The sequence below is a fragment of the Typopeltis vanoorti genome, chromosome 8 (genome assembly GCF_054136105.1).
Source record: "Typopeltis vanoorti isolate ZY-2024b chromosome 8, IOZ_Tvanoo_1.0, whole genome shotgun sequence".
Taxonomy (NCBI): Eukaryota; Metazoa; Arthropoda; class Arachnida; order Uropygi; family Thelyphonidae; genus Typopeltis; species Typopeltis vanoorti.
The window spans coordinates 46623098-46647959 of NC_143556.1; the positions used below are offsets into that span (position 1 = coordinate 46623098).

Here is a 24862-nt window from a genome sequence, read left to right on the forward strand (position 1 = left end):
ATAGCGCTGATGATAGTAGTGTCATAGTTTCAGAATTAAGTAGTATTGGAGAGGATGAGATGTATTTAGTGAAGTAGAGTAGTGTGCCCTCCCATGATGAGTCCTTGGACTCCCTGGATGTGTCACATAATAATAATAATAATAATAATAGTGTAAATAAGTTGATATTCATAATGTTTTATTCATTTTGTGTAGCTATAAAATGGATATATCTCCAAGAAAGCATTCAAAAATATGTACTCTTTCTCAGCACACATCCATGACTGAAAGACAAATTGCCAATGGGTGTGGTGTTAGTTTGGGTACTATTAATCCCCCAACCAGTCATGACGTCTATACATGTCCAGCTAAATCTGAATAAGATTCTGTAAAACCTGTTGCATAACATGGATAAGAAGTGCAATTTGGTCTCACTATTTCATTTGCCTCAGCCAGTAGGGAGGTTAATGCGATTTTAAAGGGGTTTAGGGAGACAGGTACATTTTCTCCTGACAGAAAAAGGGAATGTGGGACAAAAAAGGAAAACTACATTTACTCAAAATTAAAGATGCAAAGAAATTATATTCTTGATTTAATCCTTTATCCAAGTGTAAGAAAATGAAGTTTGCTTGTGAAGTAACTTCACAACTGGGCAACTCATATATAGACGCTAATGACTTCATATTACTTGCCTTAATATCCCATAATGCAAGAGCACATATCCTTATGGACATGTATAATGGTATGCATTATGGGAAGGGTCACAACCCAGATGGGTTTCACTATATAAGTGAAGGGAAGTCTCCAAAAATTCAGGTGATCCACGAGATCACTCTAAACTCAGCAAGTGTGAGAAACCTGAAGGATCATTTTACTCAGTGATGGTTCCACTCAGAAGCAGCTGTGCCAAATGGCAGGCACCCCCCCCCCCACCACAGAGCAGAGCCAGGAACTCAACAGTGGTCCCACTCGGAGACAGGCAAAGGCCCATCCCTGAGCAGAGCCACTCATATCTCAGCACGTCAAATACTTCTGAACAAAAGTACATTAGGTGGGGGAGGTGCCTGCCATTTGGCAGAGCTGCTTCTGAGTGATACCATGGTCCTTAAGTCCTTAAAAGGATTGGGAGATGTACTGAGTCCTTGACTCTTTATCCCTTCATCTGAGTGAAGAAAATCTGTGTGGATGGGGTGTTATTGAGCTAAAAGCTCTAGTCATGGCTGGGTAACGGCAATAGCCAAGCCTCAGTTAAAACTTCACTGGCTACAGCATTGCCATCCGTTACTGTAGAAGTCCTAAAAAGGATTGTTACCTTCTGAGATACCCACTTGTAATACCAAGGTGATGAAGTAATGCAGAAGTCATATTTCCATATACAAGTAGCGAAAAGGTGTCGCACATTATTATTAAAATACTCTGGATTAGAGAAAGATGTTCTAAGTTTTGCCATTTGGTTATACTATAAATTAACAATGACAAGAAATTATATTCTTGGTTGAATCCTTTATCCAACTGTAAGCAAACAAAGTTTGAAGTAACTTCAAAACTGGGCAACTCGTATATAGAGGCTGATGACTTCACATCACTTGCCTTAGTATCCTATAATGCAAAGCACAGTTAATGTAGATACTGGAGATAGAAATCCTTGTTCAGCTGGAGAGAAGCTTTGCAGCACCTATGTTGATGATAATATCACTGAAGATAACTTGACATTTGAAATATCCTGAATAAAACAAATTATGAGATAATTGACCAGAGAATTAGAATAAGCTGAGAAAGATTAAAGAAATTCAGACAGGATAAGAAAAATTAGCAGAATAAGAAGATGCAGAAAAGAACAAGTAGGTAAGTTAATAATGAATAATAATAATAATAATGACAAAGTAAGTCAATTAGAACATAAGAAAAAAGAAGTAACATGGGATGGTGATTAAATCATAAAATTTGCACTTGCTGATGGTGGTAGCGTATACCAGTATTCGACCATGCTGTTATCTTTCACTCTCCTCAATAACTTCCTGATATCTGTAAACGTTCATGTTTGTATAAAGATCTATGTAGAAGTTTGGTCTTTTTCCAATGGATTCTATGGTTTGGGTTTTCAATTCTGAGTTGTGCGAAGTCAGATTAATCAGGTTTGATATGGTCTTGATGTTCCAAAATGCGTTTGCTAATGGATCTACCTGTCTATCGACAGTAAGACAATTTGCAGGAACATGGAACATGGATGGTAGTGTATACCAGTATTCAACCATGCTGTTATCTTTCACTCTCCTCAATAACTTCCCGATATCTGTAAACGTTCATGTCTGTATAAAGATCTATGTAGAAGTTTGGTCTTTTTCCAATGGATTCTTAGGTTTGGGTTTTCAATTCTGAGTTGTGCGAAGTCAGATTAATCAGGTTTGATATGTTCTCGATATTCCAAAATGCGTTTGCTAATGGATCTACCTGTCTATCGACAGTAAGACAATTTGCAGGAACATGGGACCTCGTAAACGCAAGGTAGCATCAGAGGTGAGAGTTTGTCTTTAGGAGAAGGTAACCAATTATAGATCTGGTTGATTGGTTTGTAGGTAGCAGCCAATTTATATTTCTTCATAATTTCTGAAGATGTTCAGAGATGCCTTTGACATAAGGTATGGAAATCCTACGGGCTTGTTCTTGTCTAGGTTGATGTGTGGGTAAGTGACTGATGATTTTTTGAGTTTTTTTTGATCGTATCCATTTTGTATGGCTGTGTTTTTGATTATTTCCAATTGTTGGTTTAAAGATCCTTTGGAGGAGCAGAATCTGTGTGCTCTGGTTACTAATGATTTAATGATGGCAAATTTTTGAGATGGATAATGAGCCGAAGAATTGTGAATATAGCAACCTGAAAATGTAGGCTTATTTTAGACTGAAGTGGAGATAGAACTGTCTTCTTTTCTTTGGATGTGTACATCCAAAGAAAGATACCCTGTGGAGATTCTTTATCTGGCGTGAATTTGATTTGAGGATGAAGAAGGTTGATTTTATCTAGAAACAAGTGTAGTTCTTGTTCAGAATGACCCCAGACTGCAAATAGGTAATCGACATATCATAGCCAGATTTTTGGTTTACGATTAAACATGAAAATGTTTTCTTCAAGGTGTTCTAGAAAAGGTTGGCTAAGTTTGGTGATAAGGGATACCCCATTGCTGTTCCTTCCTCTTCCTTGTATGGTTTTCTTGATGATTTTATCTAGAAACAAGTGTAGTTCTTGTTCAGAATGACCCCAGACTGCAAATAGGTAATCGACATATCATAGCCAGATTTTTGGTTTACGATTAAACATGAAAATGTTTTCTTCAAGGTGTTCTAGAAAAGGTTGGCTAAGTTTGGTGATAAGGGATACCCCATTGCTGTTCCTTCCTCTTGCTTGTAAATTTTCTCTTTCCAAGTGAAGTATTCAGACATAATAACAAATTTGAATAATCCAACAATATTGGATATAAATTTTTGAGTTAGCAAGTCTATTGTTTCCTTATGGAGAATATTAGTGAAGAAGGAGGCAATGCTGAAGCTAATTAGCATGTCAAGTTCCAACAGTTGAATGTCTTTTATTTTTGCATGAAACTCTGTGGAATTTTTGATTGATGAGGCTGCGTGGCCTATGAGAGGATGGAGAAGGTCAGATAAAATCTTGATAATTTGTAAGTCAGGCTGCTAATAGAATCCATGACGGGTCTGAGTGGAACGTTATTTTTGTGAAGGTTAGGTAAACCGTATATTCTAGAAGGCCTAGCATGGTATGTCCTGAGTTTTTTTATTGTTTCATGATCTAAGGAAGTATTTTCATAGCTGTTGTAATAGATATGGTATGAAGGTCAGCAATAAAAAGACAAAGACAATGAAAATAGGCAGAATCATTGAAAATGTCAACTGAGTTGTGAATGGAGAACCTGTGGAACAAGTAAAACATTTCAGCTATTTAGGCATGATTTTTACTGAAGATGGTAAATTAAATATAGAAATAGACAACAGAATCAGCAATGCTGGTATGGTGGGAAGTCAATTGAATAAATTCATATGGAAGAGAGAAATTAGTCGGAACACTAAATTAGCTGTATACAAGACAGTGTTCAAACCAGTTTTAACTTATGGATCTGAGAGCTGGGTCAGAAGTAAAACACCTGATCAAAGACTAGAGACCACAGATATGAGAGTCCTGAGAAAGATTATAGGCGTGAACAGATGGCATCAATGGCAATATCATATTAAAAATGAGGATATTAGGAAAGAACTTGACATTGTCAGCATCCAGGAATGCGTTAGCAGAGCTAATCTCAGATGGTATGGTCACTTAAATAGAATGGGAGAGGAAAGATTAGCAAAACAAGTGTTCTCTGCCAGGTTGGCAGGAAAACAACCCAGAGGAAGACCAAGATATAGGTGGATTGATACGGTACAAAGTGCCTTAGACGATAGAAATATAAGATCTGATAATGTTGGAGTCTTGACAAGTAACAGACTGATTTGGAGGAAAATTGTAGATAGGAAGTTAGTAATGATGTAAATTTTTCATGTAGTACTGTCATATCCTGTACACCCCTTGAGGGTACATGGCAGGAATTTGATGATGATGATGATGATGAGGATCATAATCATGTTAGGCATATGTATTTCGATTTCGGAGTAATAAATTCATTTTTCGGTCATATGAATTGGTATCTAGGAAAACAGTGGTATTTCCCTTGTCGGCTCTGGTGATGATTATGTTTCTATTACATTTTAAAGAAGTAAGAGCTTTCAATTCTGATGGTGGAATATTCAAATCTGAAGGTTTGGCATCACAGATTATTATTAATATTATGATTATTATTATTATTATTACGGGCAACTCCAGATTATTTTTGCAATTTCAAAACGTAGTCTATTGGCTTCAGTATTGGAGAGATGGCCAATGTTTCTTTCAATATTGTCTATAAAATCTAAATATGGAATGCATTTAGGTGAAATGGAAAACTTATGACTCTTGCTAGAACATTTAATTCATCTTCTGTTAGTGGATGGCTAGATAAGTTGACAACCGATTTCTCGGTCAGTAATTTGTTGATATTTTCATTGGATCGATTTAACAAAGTAAGGTATTTTTTATGTAGATTAATATTACTTTTTTTCAAAAGCTTAGATCCCTGCATTTTTTGAGATATTAGTAATCAATTGTAGAACTTCTTGATTTAACGTACTTGATAACTCAGCTTCTAATTCTGTGATTTTTAAAATATTTGTTGCCAGTTCATATTTAGAAACTCGTAACTGATTAAGCAGTAAGGAACTAAACAAGTTACTAAATAAAACCACTTCCTTAGATCAAGAAACAATAAAAAAAAAAAACTCAGGACATACCATGCTAGGCATCCTAGAATATACAGTTTACCTAAACTTTACAAAAATAACGTTCCACTCAGACCCGTCGTGGATTCTATTAGCAGCCTGACTTACAAATTATCAAGATTTTATCTAACCTTCTCCATCCTCTCATAGGCCACTCAGCCTCATCAATTAAAAATTCCACAGAGTAGGGGTGCAATTCTAGCTCGCTTCCTCATGCACCCTGGATAATGCTAAAGTCCTAGAGTGACTTGGCAACCAGACTATCTTCTCAATCTCCTGGTTACAGCACACACATGAACTCAAACACACGAATTAGCTCTCTTAAGGGTAAGATGACTAGAAATATTGGACCTGTTGTCCGAATTTGAAAAATTAACATTGAGGGTATATGTAGAGCAAAATGTGAATACCTCTCAAAGATTTTATATGACAACAATGTCGACGTTGTTCTTCTCCAAGAGACTCACTGTAAGGATGAGGATCAGCTCCACCGCATGGGCTGAATTCCAGATTACATTATCATTGGAGCCCCTTACCATCATGCATATTGCCTTGCCACCTATGTACGTAGTACCCTAGCAGATTCCCACCTCATTACAACTAGCATTGTCGGCGACATGCATCAGATAACAACTATGATAGGGAACATAACCATTACCAATGTCTATCAACCCCCTGCATGGCCTCCACAAGTTCTACCAGTATACAACCAGCCTGCGATGCATGTAGGCAACTTTAACAGCCACCACATGCTATGGAAATATGCTTCCAACAATGAATGCAGAGAGACTCTAACTGAATGAGCAGAAATTCACAACATGCACCTAATTTTCGATGCAAAAGATAGATCTTCCTTCAGATCAGCAGCTTGGATCTGAAGTACAGGGAGTACAACCCCGACCTCTGCTTCATCACTCAAGACAACAATGGACAATCGTTACCTACATCGAGAAGAAACATTCTCTCCAACTTTCCCTGAAGCCAACATAGACCAATTATATTAGAAATAGGTCTGCAGGTACCTCTTGTCAAATCCATCCAACGTCCCCACTGGAACTTCCAGAAAGCCGACTGGGACACATTTGCTGCCTATCTTGACAAATATTTCCATTGGATCCCTCCAACAAGCAACAATTACAAGAGATTTGTGGGAGCTGTATTAGCTGTAGGTAAGAAGACCATACCAAGAGGCTTCCAGAAGGAATATATCCCTGAATGGGACGATGACAGTAATAAACTGTATCAAGAATACCTAGAGTGTGGTGATCCTGACATTGCAGATGAACTCATTCACAGCCTTGACACCTGCCAAAACAGAAGAAATGGACTGAGACAATAGAAAGACTCGATTTTCGGCACTCCAGTAGAAAAGCATGGAGCCTTCTAAGAAACACTAGGTAGTGGCACCCTAACTGCCCGGGAACAATCAGCTATTTCTCCTAACCAATATGCATCACATATTGTCAACATACCACCAAGGACAAACAACACACTCTTCAAATAAAAAGAGAACTTACATATTTGAAAAATAACAGACCATCAGACCCTTTATATTCGCAACCTTTCACACTTGAAGATATTAACACTGCTCTAATGGATATGAAACCAGGCAAGGCTCCAGGTTTCGATGAAATTCATCCTGATTTCCTGTTGAAGACAGGCCAAAAAGTTCGACATTGGTTGGCTTGCTTTTTCTCTGACATCCTCCAGACTGGTAGACTTCCGAAAGAGTTTAAGAGGAGAAAAAATTATCCCCATCTTAAAACCAGCAACAAACCAGAAAACTACCAATTGCCCTGCTTAGCACCTGTTATAAGCTCCTAGAAAGGCTCATCCTCAATAGAATTGCTCCCTAACAGAACAAGTACCGGTGGAATAGGCTGGATGCAGACGTAAACGAAGCTGCTGTGATCAGCAGTTTCGTTTACATCTGAATCCAGCTTCGTTTATGTCTGAATCCAGCTTCGTTTATGTCAAATCGTCTATGCTGCTGTCACTCACCACACACACATTGTTGGTAGCCTACCAACAATGCCTGAAAACAGCTGTAGCTTTTGTAGATCTTACCACAGCTCCTTCTCCAGTATGGAGGCATGGAGCAGTCTGCAAGTTGCTCCATACAGTCCCATGCAGAACAATAGTAAAACTAATTGATAACATGCTAAGCAACAGCCTGTTCCAAGTGTGCATGGACGAGAACAAAAGTAATCAAAGAACACTGAATAATGGATTATCACAAGGGTCAGTTCTAGCTCCCTCTCCTTTTTAACTTATACATCGCAGATTTGCCTAATACAGCCTCCAAGAAGTTTTGTTATGCTGATGAAATTGCTCTAGCCACCAGACTCACCAATTTTACAACAATGGAAGATACAATAACAAACAACTTGCAGTCCTAGATGAATACTTCAGAAAATGGAGATTATGCCCAAATCCTAGCAAAACAGAAGTTTCATGCTTCCACCTGAACAATAACCAGGCTAACAAGAACTCATGGTCTACTTCAACCACAAGCTGCTATGCTACAACAGTTCCTGAAATATCTGGGTGTCACTTTGAATAGAACTCTATCTTTTAAACCACATCTAATTAACACAGCATCCAAGCTAAAAACAAGAAACAATATACTGCAAAAACTATGTGGAACAACTTGGAGTGCTTCAGCAACAACGCTTCACTGCACTGCTCTTGGCCTCGTTTACTCTGCAGCTGAATACTGCTCACCCATATGGCTGAACAGCGCCCATGCGTATTTGGTTGATGCTCAGTTTAACACCACTATGCGTCTTATTTCTGGAAGTGTAAAATCAATCCCAACCTACTGGCTCCCAGTGCTAAGCAACATCCCACCTCCACACATCCACAGATCCAACTTTCTTCTAAATGAATACAGCAAAATCATGGAAATCCAGAATCTTCCAATCCACGAAGACATCCCACCCTTAGAAATAAACAGGCTAAAGTCAAGGCACCCTCCAATCTTAACAGCAAAAAATCTTGCAGAGACAAGCTTCAACATGAAGGAGAAGTGGAAAGAGTCCTGGTGTAACACTTCAAAAGGGGTCTTCCATGAATTAGTGGACCCACCATAGATGCCTTTGGGTTCTGACCTACATCGGAAAACTTGGTCTACCCTTAACTGAATCCACACCAATCATGGCAGATGTGCAGACCACCTTTACAAATGGGGCATGACTGCCTCACCCAGGTGCGACTGTGGATCACCCTGCCAGACAATTAATCATATTACAGCAGAATGTGTCCAATGTGCATACAGTGGAAACCTGTCAGACTTCATCCATGCTACACCAAGTGCAGTTGACTGGATAATCAACGTAGACATACAGTTGTAACCTATTCTTGGGTGTCTCTTTTATGACTGTATTATGTCTTATTATTGTACATATGTCTATTATTATGTCCATATATATTAAGAATTAATGTAATGCAACTTTTCATGTGTGAGCCATACGCTAAATAAATAAATAAATTCACAGAGTTTCAAGCAAAAATAAAAGGCATTCAACTGTTGGAAACAGACGTGATAATTAGTTTTGACTTTGTCTCCCTCTTCACTAACACTTTCCATAAGGAAACGATAGACTTACTAACTCAAAAATTTCCATCCAATATTCTTATTACATCTGGATATTTCACTCAGAAAGAGAAAATTTACTACTAATGATATCAGATGATTTGTGTCTAGTTAAGGTAGAAACTCATGAAAACAATAATAGCAATGTCCCATATAGTTAGTTTGAGGCTATCTGGTATGAAGTGGAGATTAACAGGATGAAATATTTGGAAGGATGTTGATATATACCTGGCAGTTCAGTTATTGTGGACAAAGAAATGCATTGCTAAATTATCCTGATACAAAGTGAGTAATCATTATGGTGACTTAAATTCTCCAAACATTGATTGGATAGAAGAGAAATCTCATGATAAGAATGAAGGAGAATTTACTGAGTAGTTGCAAGACAACTTCAACAAGCAGCAAGTGAAAGTAGGAGTAGGTCAAAGAGTCCTAGATTTCATCATAGCATCAGAAGGGGATTTTGGTTAATAACATAACTGTTTTTCTACCAGCTGGTAACAGTGATCATACTGTACTGTCCTGGGAAGTAGCTAACTATGATGTTCCAATTAGGACAAGTTACATGGTGACATACAAAGCTAGATATTATGACAAATTCAGGGAGAATGCTATCTTTGCTCCTATGTTATCAGTTAATGAATGGGAAGCTTTGAACCTGAGGGACACAGTATATGTCCCTGAGGTTTGAGGAATAAACAGGGGAGGGGAGTGAAATAGATGTGTAATCTTATTAAGCAAGAGATCCATAAGAAGAAGTTGATATAGAAGGAATATCATGAGATTAAGAGTAAGAGAAGTTATGAAATATCTAAAGTACAAGACAGAAAAATTATCAGTATAGTTCTGAAAGCTAAATCGGAGTATGAAAGGAAATTGACTGTGCAAGCTAAAGGCAACCCCAAATAATCTTATTGTTATTCTATAAGTAAGTTGAAACCAATTTTAACACTAATGGATATGAGACCAGGTTAGAAATAAAACTCTTGATCAAAGACTGGAGACCACAGATATGAGAGTCCTGAGAAAGATTGGGGGACTGAACAGATGGTAGCAGAGGCAGTATCATATTAAAAATGAGGATGCCAGGAAAGAACTTGACATTGTTAGCATTCAAGAATGTGTTAGCAGAGATACTTTCAGGTGGTATGGCCACTTAAACAGAATGGAAGAGGAAAGATTAGCTACAGGATTGATACAATAAAAAGTGTCTTAGAAGAGAGAAATATAAGATCTGATAATATTGGAATGTTGAAAGATAACAGCCAAATCAGAAGGAATATTGTTGATAGAAAGTTAATGATGTAATGTTTAATGTAGTACTATCATAAGATCCTATACATCCTTGAGGATATTTTCAGGAATTTGATGATGATGATAATTCTGCAAGTAAAAGAAAAAAATGAATGTGGAAGAATAACTTTAGTAAATGCTGGTGGTACCTGTGAGTCAGAAGCTGATGAAACTGTTCAAATAATGAGTGCTCACTTTGATAAAATTTATGAACCAGGTGTATGTAAATGGTGTACAGTGCTACCACTACACTGGATGAAGAGATAGAGGTGCATGAGAATGAGGTTCAAGCGTTGTTGCATAACCCAGCTCAAAATTTGGCAATAGGGTCAGATGGAATATCAGCATGTACACTAAAGGAATGTTCAGCCAAATTGACTTGGCATGTTTGTATAACTTGGGTCTCAGGTAAGGAAAGATCACAAGGAATGGAAATAATTTGTGATAGTTCTGTTGTATATACCTGGCAGTTCAGTTACTGTGGACAAAGAAATGCATTGCTAAATTATCCTGATACAAAGTGAGTATCTAATTATTATTATTATTATTATTATTTCGGGCGACTCCAGGAGTCCTTAGACTCATCGAGGGAGGCCCTAAACATCATGTCCACACAACTATGCGATTACATTCTCACAGCATCTATCATACCTTGTCTTGAACTCGTTCACCGTCATAGTACCCACAACAGACTCTGGCAGCTTATTCCACTCATTTACCACTCTAAAGGTAAAGAACCCAGCTCTAACACCCCTGCTAACCACACTCTCGCCCAGCTTCCATAGGTGTCCCCTAGTTCTCCCACCACCAGTCCTGATCTCAAAAATATCCTCTGAATTAATCTTATAGAATCCCTTTAGCAATTTGAATGTCTCAATCATATCTCCCCTTTTCTGCCTATCAACTAGTTTCTGCAACCCACAAATCTTCAACCTGTTCTCATATGGTTCATTCCATAGACCTGTTATCATCTTAGTCACTCGCCTCTGGATCCTTTCCACCTCCTCCCCATCAAGAAGAAACCGAGGTGACCAAATCTGGGCACAGTAGTCGAGATGAGGTCTTATCAAGGCTCGGTACAGAGGTACAATAACTTGCTTGTCTCTGCTCGTCAAGGTATTTTTCAACAACCAAGTGAGTTGATGAGCTGATTTAGCTACTTTTGCAATGTGCCCCCTAAACTTCATCTCCCTATCCACCAACACTCCCAAGTCCCTGGCCTCATCAATCTCTTGGAGTACAGTTCCACCAATGTGGTATACTGCTGCTAATCTTATCACCCCAAAATGCATAACCTTACATTTTGTCACATTAAATTGACATCCATTCTCCGTAGCCCAGAACTCCAATCTATCTAAGTCATCCTGCAAGACTTTGACATCTTCTGCATTCACTATTGCCCTACCCAACTTTGCATCATCAGCAAACAAATGAATTGTTCCACTTTGATTCTTCCCTATATCGTTAATGAACAGATTAAACAGCAGTGGTCTAAGAACAGAACCCTGTGGCACACCACTAGTCACAGGCCGTCTTTTGGACTCTACTTCTGAATAAACTACTCTTTGATATCTCTCCATCAACCAACCACCTATCCATCTCACCAACCCTATATCCATTCCCATATGTTGTAGTTTACAGATTAGTATTCCATGTGGTATCCTGTCAAACGCCTTTGCCAGGTTCAGCAGTATCACTCTAAACCCATTTCCCTTATCCAGTTCAGCCGTCACCTTGTTATAAAACTTGAGTAAGTTACTGAAGCATGATCTACCCATCACAAAGCCATGCTGTCCCCTGTACAGTATCTCATTTTCATCAATCCATTCCTGTATTTTTCCTTTGACTAATTTCTCCAAGACCTTGACAACGACTCCTGATATGCTGATCGGTCAGTAATTTGCAACCGTAGTCTTGGATCCTCCTTTATGCAGTGAAACTATTTTCCCCTCTTTCCACACCTTCGGGACTAAACCAGACCTGAGACTCAGATTAAACAACATGGTCAAGGGCACTGATAATTCCTTAGCCGCTTCACACAAGACCCGTGCCGGTATACCATCCAATCCCACAGATGTGTTCACATTAAGGTTCTGTAATAGACTAGTCACCTCCACTTCATTCATCACTATTCCCGTATAAACTAATGGTTCCTTCATTTTTTCAATGTCACCACCTGGATGATATGCTTTTGCAAAGTGCGCGCTCAGTAACTTGACTATATCGACTGATTCAGTGACCTCCTTACCATCGTCATTCCTTAAAATCATTTTGCCATGTACAGTTTTTTTCTTGCTTGCAGCATATTGAAAGAACTGTTTGGGATTCTCTTTTGCTTGCATAGCTAGTTTCCTTTCATAATCCGCTTTTGCTTTTTTTACCACACTTGTTACCTTTCTGGCCTGCACTTTATACCGTTCGTGTGCCTGCAGGTCACCCCTTTCTTTAAATTCCCTCCACAGTTGTTTCTTTTTTTGCAGCTCAAGCTTAATGGTGTTATTCATCCATTTAACCCCTACTTGTTTTACTATTCGGACCCTAGGTATACAATCAGCCATTACCTCCTGTAAATGCTCCTTGACCACTTCCCATGCTCTATCGACGTCCAGCCCTTGCAGTTGTACATGCCATGGCACTGATCCAAGCAATCTCCTAAGCTTATCATACTTGCCAGCACGATAATTCCACATATACCCTGTCTTAATTGAAAATTCCACACCTTTAGCCACCTCCCAGGTCAAGAACTTATGATCACTCTCACCAATAGGTGGCAACATGGTCATATTCATTACAGTTAAATTCTCAGATGCTATTACCAGGTGAAGCACTCTCACACCCCTAGTATTTTCAATTACATGCTGTCTCAGATAGTTATCCCTTAATAATTGAATAAAATCCTTTTCCTTCCTCACATGTGTCCTCTCCTCCTTCCAATCAATGTTACCATAGTTGAAATCTCCCATAATAATTACCCTCCTTCCACTCATTTCATCAATTTCCCTATGCATATTATCTCCACCATCTATTCCATCACCTGGTCTATAGCAGCACCCAACTGTATATTTTATTCTGTCAGTCTCAATCTCACACCAAATAGCCTCAAATGAGATCCTTTCACTATCCTGTGATACAACTTCAATTCTCCTTGGCTGCAGTTCATCAGCTATCATCAATAATACCCCTCCCCCCATTTTATTCTCTCTGTCCCTCCTAAACACACTATAACCTACACATTCTATCCCACTAACTATATCTTCTTCCGTCAGCCATGTTTCACTAATGCCAATAACCTGTGGCCAGGAAGAGCCAATCAAGGCCAAAAATTCTTCCTTCTTGTTCCTAATACTCCTGGCATTAGTATACATGAAATGCAGTGATCCCTTAGTCCCACCCCTATATTGATACGTTATTCTAAATGACCCATTCCCATTTTTTGTCCTTAGTGCTGGCTCGGGTACATTATATACATTCTTACACTCATCTGTCTCACTGATGTCTGCATATCCATCCCCCCCCCTCCTTGGTAGTTCTAGTTTCCCTGGTTTTGCACATCCATTTTCCCTTCATTCAGCAACACTCTTTCCAGTCTCCGCACACCAAGTCCATTCAAATGCAGGCCATCCATCTTGTATAAGTCCTTTCGCCCTTCAAACTCATTCCACACGTCCACGAATTCCACACCACACCGTCTGCATAACCTACGCATAATGTCATTTGCAATTATGGCCCTCCTCCTAAACTCCTCTCTGTCATAGAGCGGCAACAGACTAACCATTCTAACTCTGTCACTCTTTTCTTTTGCTACCTTTAACAATACTTTCAAGTCCTCTCTCAGAGAGGACTTGAAAGTGAAGGAGAAAGTGAAATAATTACTGACCTATCAGTATCTCCAGAGTGGTGGTGAAGATTTTAGAGAAGACAGTAAGAACTTGCATACAGCAATGGGGTGACTTTGCAAAGAATAGCATGGGTTTGCTAAAAGAAGGTCATGTTTTAGCAATTTGCTCATATTTTATTATAATGTGATGAACTTTTTTTAATATTTTTTATTTTATTTTATTTTTAATGTTGAGCTACCCATACATGAGAGGTTGGTTAATCAACATACAGTACATTAGTACTTTAGGTACTAATGTACTATAGGTTGTGTAGTGAGTTGGGAAAGGAGAAACTTGCTTACATTTGATTTAAAAGCCTGTATATTGTATTCCTTGGGAAACACATAAGGGGGAAGACTGTTCCACAATACAACAGTACCAGAGATGAAGGAGGAGGAAAAGAAACTTGGTCTTCTAGTTTCAATGGACTTAGTACTGAGTCGGGGAATTATTGATTAATTATTGTTCCTGCTAACACTGCCAATTCTTTGTTTTCTTTTCTCTTCACAGCCTCGGTCACTTTTCTTATCATCTCCCTGACCAAGAGACATCATCAACACCTGCTCTGTTTGAATTTCCTTCACTATTGTCACACCATACCATACTACTTTCCAACCTTTTCCTGTATTATTTAAGTGCTGTATGTGTATATGACTCATATATATATGTATGTTAATGTGAGAGTGAAATATCAGTTAATTAAGTTTATTTTATCTTAAATTAAAGTTATAACTCTAACCTAGTAGTCAACTCTAGAATTTTTCCCATAAACAAATATACATTACATTTATATACACTACATTACATTTATACAATGTAAGCAATTTCTCCTTTTTTTTTTTTTTTTTGCAATATATTTATCATTTGTTTTATGTAAATGTAATCCACAAAAAGGTTGTAAAACTTTATAGGTACATTAGCACCACATAGAACTAAGGAGTAGATAATGAGGCCTCCAACAAGAAGGGAGGTGGTCTTACACCAAGTGATGAAATTTATATCCCACCTAAAGACTTCTAAACATCCATGCCAAAGAGAGAGTCAAATACACATTCTTAGTTGGGACAATAGAGTTGTTATACTGTACATCTTGGACAACCAGGCCATTATTACAGGAAATTCAAATAAAATTGAACTGAGGTTTGCTTAAAACTGGCAGTGTAATAAATTCTCATCATCATCATACGTATCAAGGATTTAGGCCTAACATGGCCTGTTTCGGCCTTAGAAGCCATCATTGAATCGTTTAAGAGGACGTCCTGGTTTTCTTTTTCCTAATGGTTTGTACTTTAAGGCTTGTTTTGGTAATCTTTCTGTTTTCATTCTTTGAATGTGTTCCATCCATTTATGTTTATATTTTTTAATTTTTTCTATTACTGGTTCTTGGTTTAATTCTTTCATAATATCTTCATTTCTTTTGTGATCAAATAGGGTATACTTTGCAGTTTTTCTCATAAACTTCATTTCTGCTGTTGTTAATCTTTGTTTGTCTTTTTGTTTTATTGTCCAGATTTCGCTTCCATACATTAAGACCGGTAAGGTTAATGTATTGTATATTTTTTAGCCTGGTTTGTTTTTGAACTAGGTTTGGTTTAAATATAGAGTTAATTACACCTGTTATTTTTTAATATTTTGCAATTTTTACGTTTATATCTTTTTCATTTTCATATGTGATCATACATCCTAGGTAGTTAAATGAATTCACCTGTTCTAAGATGTTGTTATCTATTACTATTTTAGTTCTTGCTGGATCTTGTCCTTTAAAGGCCATAGTTTTCGATTTTTCCATTGATATTATCATACCATAATCTTTGGATATCTCATTTAGATTTAAAACAGCTTTCTGTAAGTTATCTTCAGAATTTGTAATTATTATTTGGTCGTCTGCAAAGAGAAGAGTGTTTAAGTTATCTGTAGGTGAAAGTTTAATTCCTTGATGTAAATTTTTACTCCATTTTATTATTATTTCATTTAAGTAGATATTAAAAAGAGTTGCTGAGAGGGGACATCCCTGTCGGACCCCTTGGTTTATCTCTCTTGTATATGATAGCTCGTGATTTAATCTTATTTGTATTTGATTATTTTCATATATACTTGTGATAGCTTTTAGGATATTATTTGGTATTTGTCTTTCTTTTAATATGTTAAATAATATGTTTCATTTAACTTTGTCAAATGCTTTTTCAAAGTCAATAAATGCAATATGTGTTTCTAAATTATATTCTCTTATTTTCTCTATTATTAATTTTAGGCAAAAGGCTGGGTCTATACATGATCGTCCTGTAATAAATTCTACATTAAGAAAACAGTTCAGCAAATGCATGCCAGATTTATAGTAATTTTTACAAATTGAAACACTTGAATTTATGCAGATACCTTAAGATCTCATATTCTGAATTATAACTTCAGATTTTTTTTCCAATATAACATATTTTCTACTTACTATTATTGCAGTTTACAGAATATAGTTAAACATGATAAAACAGCATCCATGTCTTAATAGTAATGATGCCTTTTAGTTGGAATAATCTGAATTCAAATCCAGACTAGGCCTTTTAAGTGAAGCTGAGTTAACTAGTCTGATACAGAAGTAGTAGTTTTTCCTTCCAGTAAACTACACCTCCCAAAGAAATTTAGATTTTTCAGCCTGTGAAACAAACAACTAACAAGAGAACACATGCAATTAACAGACACAGCAGGCTATATAGACAGGATTAACTGACCTATCATATTATTAATTAGGTTTATACTTGCCCTTGATGAGCCATTGAGCATAACACATTATGGTAAAGGATATGAAATAAAATAGATGAGTTAAATATGATGCATTACTTCATGAATGGTATATGCTTGTGCTATATGTTATGCTTTTGTAGACAATGTTAGTAATTGTTCAACTGTTCCATACCATAATTCATGAACAAGTAACTTAAGGTTTTAATAAATAATCATCAATGAACATATATATGACTTCCCAGGAAAAAAAAAAAAACACTTTACAAAGAATACCAAAAAATTTGATCAAATCTATTTATAAATCATTAAGTTTAGCTTAAGTTAATTCTTAATAATATTTTATGTAGACTGACATGGGATATTCAGCTATTTGCTGATGATTCATAGTTGATGAGATATATAAGTAGTGATGCTGATGTCATCTCCTTTAGGATGAGAGTTAGGATTTGGGAATGATAGTCAGGAGGCCTGAGCTCAGAGGGCACAATGGAAATATTGCAGCTATGATATTAAGCATACCAGTAAGTATAGATAAGGAAATGGTCGTACCACTGTATAAGGCATTCATCAGAACATGAATGGCTTACTGTGTTCAAATTTAATTTCTTCTTCTTATTATTATAAAACCTCCATGGAGTCAAAGACTCATCGTGGAAGGTCCACTGCTATACACACAGTTTATCATACCGCACCTTAATATATTCACTGTCTCTGCACTCACCACACTCTTGGGCAATGCATTCCAATCACTCACCACTCTCCATGCAAAAAACCTGCTCCTCACTCCCTTGCTCACACCCTCCTTATACAGCTTCCAGGGATGACCTCTTGTTCTCCTGCTATCTTCACTCATTATGTGCAAAACCTCCCCGACATTAATCTAGTAATAACCTCTTAACAGCTTATATGTCTCGATCATATCCTCCTTCTATCCACCAATTTCTACAAATTGCATTTTGTCAATCTGTCTTCATACTCTACATTCCAGACACCAGAAACCACCTTAGTCAATCGCCTCTGAACTTGTTCCAATGCATTTTCATCTTTTTGAAAACCAGGTGACCAGATCTGTGTACAGTAATCCATATGTGGCCTGATCAAAGCCTTATACAAAGGCACCATAACATCCTTACTTCTACAAGTCAGTATCTTCCGCATCATTCCCATTATCTGCTGTATCGTCTTCACTATTTTAGTAACATGTCCCCAAAATTTTAGGTCCTTGTCTATAATCACTCCCAGATCTCTCATCTCCTCTACCTCTTTCAAGATATTTCCACTGATTGTGTACTTTACATCCGATCTCTGCTTCCCAAATTTCAAAACCTTACACTTTGAAACAATGAATTGACATCCCCAATCATTTACCCATTCAGCCAGTGTATTCAAGTCCTCTTGCAAAGCTACAGCATCTGCTCTATTCCTGATAGCTCTCCCCAACTTTGCATCATCTGCAAACAACTGCACATCACCATTCAGACTTCTCCAAATATCATTTACATACAAATTAAACAGCAACGAACCCAAAACAGACCCTTGAGGTACACCACTAGTAACTTTCCTCTTCTGTGATATCGCTCCTCCATAGACAACTCGCTGATACCTATCAAACAGCCAATCTCCAATCCAGTGAACTAATCTACTGTTCAGCCCCATCCATTCCAATTTAATTACCAGCTTGTCATGTGGCAATTTATCAAACACCTTTAAAAATCTAAATATACCACTGAATATGCAACACCCTTATCCAACACATTTGTCACTTTATTATAAAAAGTAAGCAAATTGCTAAAGCACAATCTTCCTTTAGTAAACCCATGCTGGCTACCAAAGAGTATTTTTCTGTTGTCAACCCAATTCTGAATCTTAGTCCTAACTAACTTCTCTAATACCTTCACCACAACTCCAGACACACAGACTGGTCTATAATTCAAAGCCTTACTTTTATCTTATGAATTGGAACAATTTTACCCTCTTTCCACTTCTTTTGGAACTTGACGCAGCGAGAGACTCATGTTGAAAAGATAAGCAAAAGCTGTTGTTAATTCTCTGGCACATTCCCTCAAAACACATGATGAAATAGCATCAAGTCCCACAGCCTTATTTACATCAAGTCTATTCAATTCCTCATATACCTCCTGTTCAATTACTAATAATTCCTCCTCCTCCTTCTTTCCCACCGCTTTCAAGTTCTGCATGATGCCACATTCACAAGAACGAAATACCTTTAGAAATTGCTCACTAAATATCTCAACTATATCCTCTGCAGCAGTTATCATTTCTCCATTTTCACCAATCAATCCCATCCTACCATAATCATTCTTTTTTCTACTGGCCACATATTGAAAAAACTCCTTAGGATTTTTTTTGGCCCCTTTAGCTAACTGCTGCTCATACTGCATTTTTACTACCCTTATCAAGCTAGTCACCTTCCTTGCCCGCTCTTTGTACTTCTCATGCAACTGGTTGTTATAAATACTCATTTTGTGTTTCTCTATAACACCTTCTTCCAGATTGCATACCTTATCTCTTGATTCATGCAATTATCACCATTTTACACCTACTCTGTTTACCGTCTTAACCTTTGGAATACACTCTGATATTGCCTCTACCAAATAGTTCTTGAGTAGGGCCAAAGCAGCATTGATATCCTTTCTATCCAGTTCCTCTTTCCAATTTATTATCGCAAGCTGTTTCCTGAACTTTTTGTAATTACCAGTCTCATAATTCCACATATATCCCTTTCTAACAGATGTCATAAATGACTGGTCACCCTGCAAGTAATTGCCTCATGTCACTCTCACCAAATGGTGGAAGATTTGACACCTCATTTATAATAACATCATCTGATGAGATGATCAAATCCAATACTCTTGATCCTTGTGTACCCTCCGTTACGTGCTGCCTAAGGTAATTGTCTTTCAAAAACTTCAAATCATTTTCTTTACCCCCAGATGCAGTCTCTTGCTTCCAGTCTATATTACCATAATTAAAGTCACCCATAATGATAACTCGTTTCTTGCTAGCTAGGCCAATTTGCCTATACGTTTCCTTCTCATTACCCTCCATATTACCAGGTCTATAGCAACACCCAACTAAATATTTCATCCTGTTTACTCCTACCTCACACTATACTGCCTCAAAACTGTGACCATTATTTGCACCTTGCAAATCCACTTTAGATGAGCACAACTCATCTGCTACCATTAACAGTACTCCTCCTCCTCCCTTTCTTCCCTGTCTATCTTCGCAAAAATTATCATATCCATTCATCTCTATTCCTGTCAGGATATCATCGTCATCTAACCACATCTCACTTATACCAACAATTTTGGGGTGAATAAATTCAAGCAAAGCAACAGTTTCGTTCCTCCTTATTACGAATACTTCTAGCATTGGTGAATAAACATAAGAAATCATTACTGCTTCTACAAGTCCTACGAATGTCACTCTTCATTACCTTCCCCAGTCACTTCCTCTATATTACCACCAATTCTACAACTTACTAATTTAGTTACCTAGATTCCATTTTGATGTGGAAACTATACAGAGGGCTCAGAGATGAGTGACTAAAATGGAGAGATTGAGGAAGTTTAAAATTACAGTTTGGAAAATAGGAGGAAAAGAAGTAATACGATAGAGATGTATAGATAGTGAGAGAATTTTAGCGAGTATTGATGGGAATATGCAAAGAGGGGGAGGTGCAGGGGGAGACAAAAGACCATCTCTAGAAATTGTATAAAGGTATAGTGAAGAGAGGAGTGAGGAGTAGATTATTTTTGATAATTCATACTAATAAATACTTATAAAAAGCAGCCATAAAAATTGCATATTATAATGTTTGTACATACTAATTTGGCTTTGCTTAGTTGTAGTAGAAGTTCCCGAATTTCTAATCGAAGTTCTTTAATACGTTGTTTATTTATTCTCACTTTTTCTTCTCTTTCTTCTCTCTCAGCTTTCCATTCAGCCTCTTATAGACAAAAAAAAAAAAAAAAAAAAAAAAATCTGGTAATATGTTTTTATTGGAATTTTTTCATTAAAGTAATTCATTATAGATCAAATTGAAATATTTTGATTTCTGAGATTCTAACATTAAATTGTGTCATCCAGGAGTTTTTGTAGTCATCACTTTATATAATATAGTTCTAAATTATCTTGACTTTTTTTATACTGTGTTATAAATAACTGAAAATTTACTTAAAATTTTAAATGAAAAATTTTGTTTATTTTAATTGAAATGTTTATTAGGATTATTGGGAGTCCTCCATAGCTCATCTGATAATGATAATGCCCTTTTTTTTGGAAAATCTGTATAGGATGCAAAGAACCTTTACAATGGTTTTCTATTGAAAGTAATAACAGGGTTTTTTCTCTGAGAAACTCAAGTTTCTCATCCTGGAAAAACTAGCCAGAGAATACACATAATCCACAAACACATGTTTTGCAGATAGGTAATTTTACTGTCCAATCACAGCATTAATCAGGCTTCTGTGATGCCACATAACTTTGTTGTCACAAACCATTGAGCCTAACATGTTAAGGGAAAATGAGATTCAATTGTAGGAGGTTTACTTTGAGGCACTGCCAAGTTTATCATACAACTCCTTAACTTATTAAAACTTACTCACCACTACCTTGTGCAACTTGCAGATATGACCCATTGTCCTGCCTTTTGAAAAGTTGTGCAAGCATTATCTGATAAATACTTCTTAAATATTTCATATCACTTATCTCTCTTCTATCTCTTAAATTCACAGATTATAATGTCCTCAATCTATTCTCATAACTATCATTACAAAATCTTGATATTATTCTTGTTACTTGCCTCCTTTAAACCTTTTTCTAAAGTTTCTCATTCCCTTTAAATCCCATAGAAGCAAGATCTGAAAGCACTAGTCCAGATGTTATGATTGGCTATATTAAACTTTTATTAGGATGCAGAAGTTAGTTGATAGGCAAAAAAAAAAAAAAAAAAAGAGGGAATTTGATAGAAATATTTAAATTATTTAAAGAATTTTATAGGACTGATTCTAGAGAGCCAAGTGCTGAAACACTTGGCTAGAGAGGAAAGAACATGAAGTCATCCCTGGAAGTTGAGTAAGAGTGTTGCTAGAGTCATCAGTTGTGAGTGCTTTGTCTGTTAATGGATTCAAGGAAAGGTATGGATGGTAGATACTGCGTGGATAGTTTGGATCTCCCCAAACTATCCACACAGTACCTGTACAATAATAATATATACACTACATAAGCAACAAGCATGGTTGCTGTTGTTAGCTACATGATGTCAAAAACAAATTAACCTGCCTAGCCTGGGCTGTTGCAGTTAAATTAATTAAATAAATAAATAAAAAGAAAACGAAAATTTAAATAATTAAAAAAAATAATTACATCAGTCAATCCAAAAACTCCTCCTATTTTTGAAAACTTTTTGAAAAGTTTAATTATAGGAAAACCCATATAGACACCTTATATTAATTTATTCATTTTTATATTAGTCCTGTTAATTTTTTTCCTGACCTCTCAGTATGAGTTTTAGCCAAGAGTCCTTAAAAAGTTAAGTTTTGAGTAAAGTTTCTTTGAAAGTTGTTTTTAAGACATCAGGTAACACTGAGCCAGTGGAGTCTAGAGGGGATAATGCTGGGTATAGAAACAATGGCATTTATATGCTTTATAATAATGCCAGGAGTATCCAGAATAAGGGAGAGGAATTGGTGGCACAGATAGCATCAGCCTGGCCAAAAATTATTGGGATCACTGAGACGTGGTTGACAGAAGAGGATATAATAACAAGAATAGAAGTCGCTGGGTACAGCATTTTTTGGCAGGAGAGGAGGGAAAAGCGTGTTGGTGGGGTACTGCTTATGATAAGTGACAACCTATGTCCTCTAAGAGTGGAGTGGAGGCTTTGGAAGACAGTGAGACAAATGATTTTGAGAGCATGTGGTGTGAGGTAGAGGTAGGCAAGACAGGATATTTAGTGGGGTGTTGCTACAGACCCAGGAGCACAGAGGATGGGGACCAGGAGGTGTTTAGACAGTTAAGTTTGGCAAGTGCAAGAAGAATGATTCTTATGGGAGATTTTAACTACACTAGTATAAACTGGGGAGAGGAAGATGCATGTAGCAATAGGGGAATCGAATTTCTAGAATTCTTGAGGGACAAATGTCTTAGGCAACATGTAACAGAGGGAACAAGAGGTGCAAGAGTTTTAGATTTGGTTATAGCATCAGAAGAGTTGATAATAACTGAGATGACAACTCTCCCACCAGTTGGAGAGAGTGACCATATGGTTTTGCTTTGGAAAATGAATAGACATGCAGGAGTATCAAAGAGATGGGAACGTATACGGAAATATAAAGCAGGCGATTATAATAGTCTTAGACGTCAACTTCGCGACGTTTAATGGAGGGAGGAATTGGAAGGCAAGGATATCATTAGTGCATGGGAAATTGTGAAAAAATATTTGTTAGCAGCAATGGTAAGTTGTATACCACGAGTGAAGAAGAGGACACAATTTTGTGTAAAGTGGATGACAAACAATATTAAACAGAAATTGTATGCGAAAAAGAGGCTATGGAAGAGATATAAGGAGACAGGTGAAGAGAAGATGCATGAAGAATATACGACACAGGCCAGAAGAGTGACTAATGCGGTAAGGAAGGCAAAACTGGAATATGAGAGGGGATTGGCCCTAAGATCCAAAGAAAATCCAAGGGAATTTTTTAGCTATGTGGCCAGTAGGAGGAGAAATGACTGTGGAAGAATGTGGGATAAAAATGGGAATAGTGTGACTGATGCTGAGAACATAGTGGAATTGTTCAATGAACATTTTATTGGAGTATTTCATCCTGGAGGAGTCAGTTTTAATGCTAGAGGGATAGGGCAGGTTCAAGGTTTAGAGGTACAGGAGGAGAGTGTGTTATAGATACTGAGTACTCTGGATGTCAGTAAAGCTGTGGGACCGGATGGTATTTCACCACGAGTTTTGAGAGAATGTGCTAGGAAGCTGACAGTGTGGGAAAGGTGCCCAGGGAATGGAAGGAAGGTAAGATAGTGCCATTGCATAAGGGTGGTAACAGACTGGTAGTGTTCTAATTATAGGCCACCTTGTGTGTCATCAGTAGTTGTTAAGATCTTGGAGAAAGTAGTGAGGGACCGTATACAGCATTAGGCAGATGAGGGTAATGTTATCTGTGAGAGTCAACATGGATTTGTGAAAGGGTGCTCTTGTTTTAGCAATATGCTAGTAATAGATAATAATAAAGTTACAAGAACATCAGATGAGGGAAAGGTATATACTGCAATTTTCTTAGACTTAGCAAAGGCATTTGACATGGTGCCACATGATAAGCTGATATTTAAGTTGCAGCACATGGGTCTGGATGTCAGTTTGGCCAACTGGATTCAGGATTGGCTGTCTGATATGTATCATAGAGTTGTGTATGGTGGAGCAGTTTCAAGGAGGCAGAGGTTTACAAGTGGGGTCCCACAGGGCTCAGTACTAGGACCTATATTGTTTAACCTTTATATCAATGACATTGCCAGTGGATTGCAAGGAGATATTCAGTTGTTTGCAGATGATGCAAAGCTGGGAAGGATTATTAGTAATAGTGCAGATGTGGTAGCCCTGCAAGAGGATTTGAATAAGCTAAATAAATGGACAAATGAATGGGGGGTATCAGTTTAATGCAGCAAAATGTAAGGTCCAGAGGTTTGGGAAACATCAATGGGATGCTGCATACTCTAAGGGAGGAGTTATACTGGAGGAAGTAGGGGGAGACAAGAGATCTGGGGTTGATGATTGATAGAAACCTGAAATTTAGGGGACATATTGCAAAGGTGGTGAAGGTAACACAGAGGATTGCTGCAATTATGAGAAGGACACTGATCTGCAGAGATAAAAGGGTTATCATTCCGCTGTATAAGTCTCTGATCAGACCACTTAGACTATTGTTCTCAGCTTTGGTCCCCAGGATTTGAAGGGGATAAATTAACTGTGGAAAGGGTACAAAGACGGATG

At 37.3% G+C, this 24862-nt stretch overlaps 1 protein-coding gene across 1 annotated transcript in view; it reads right to left on the reverse strand.

Moving 5' to 3' along the window:
* Window positions 1–20771, reverse strand: part of LOC150103969 (outer dynein arm-docking complex subunit 3-like) — a 248381-nt gene extending 227610 nt beyond the window's left edge. The window contains exon 1 of the mRNA XM_090397109.1: window positions 20691–20771. The gene's annotated coding sequence lies outside the window, so the exon portion shown is untranslated. The remainder of the gene's footprint in view (window positions 1–20690) is intronic.
* Between the last annotated feature and the right edge of the window lie 4091 nt (window positions 20772–24862).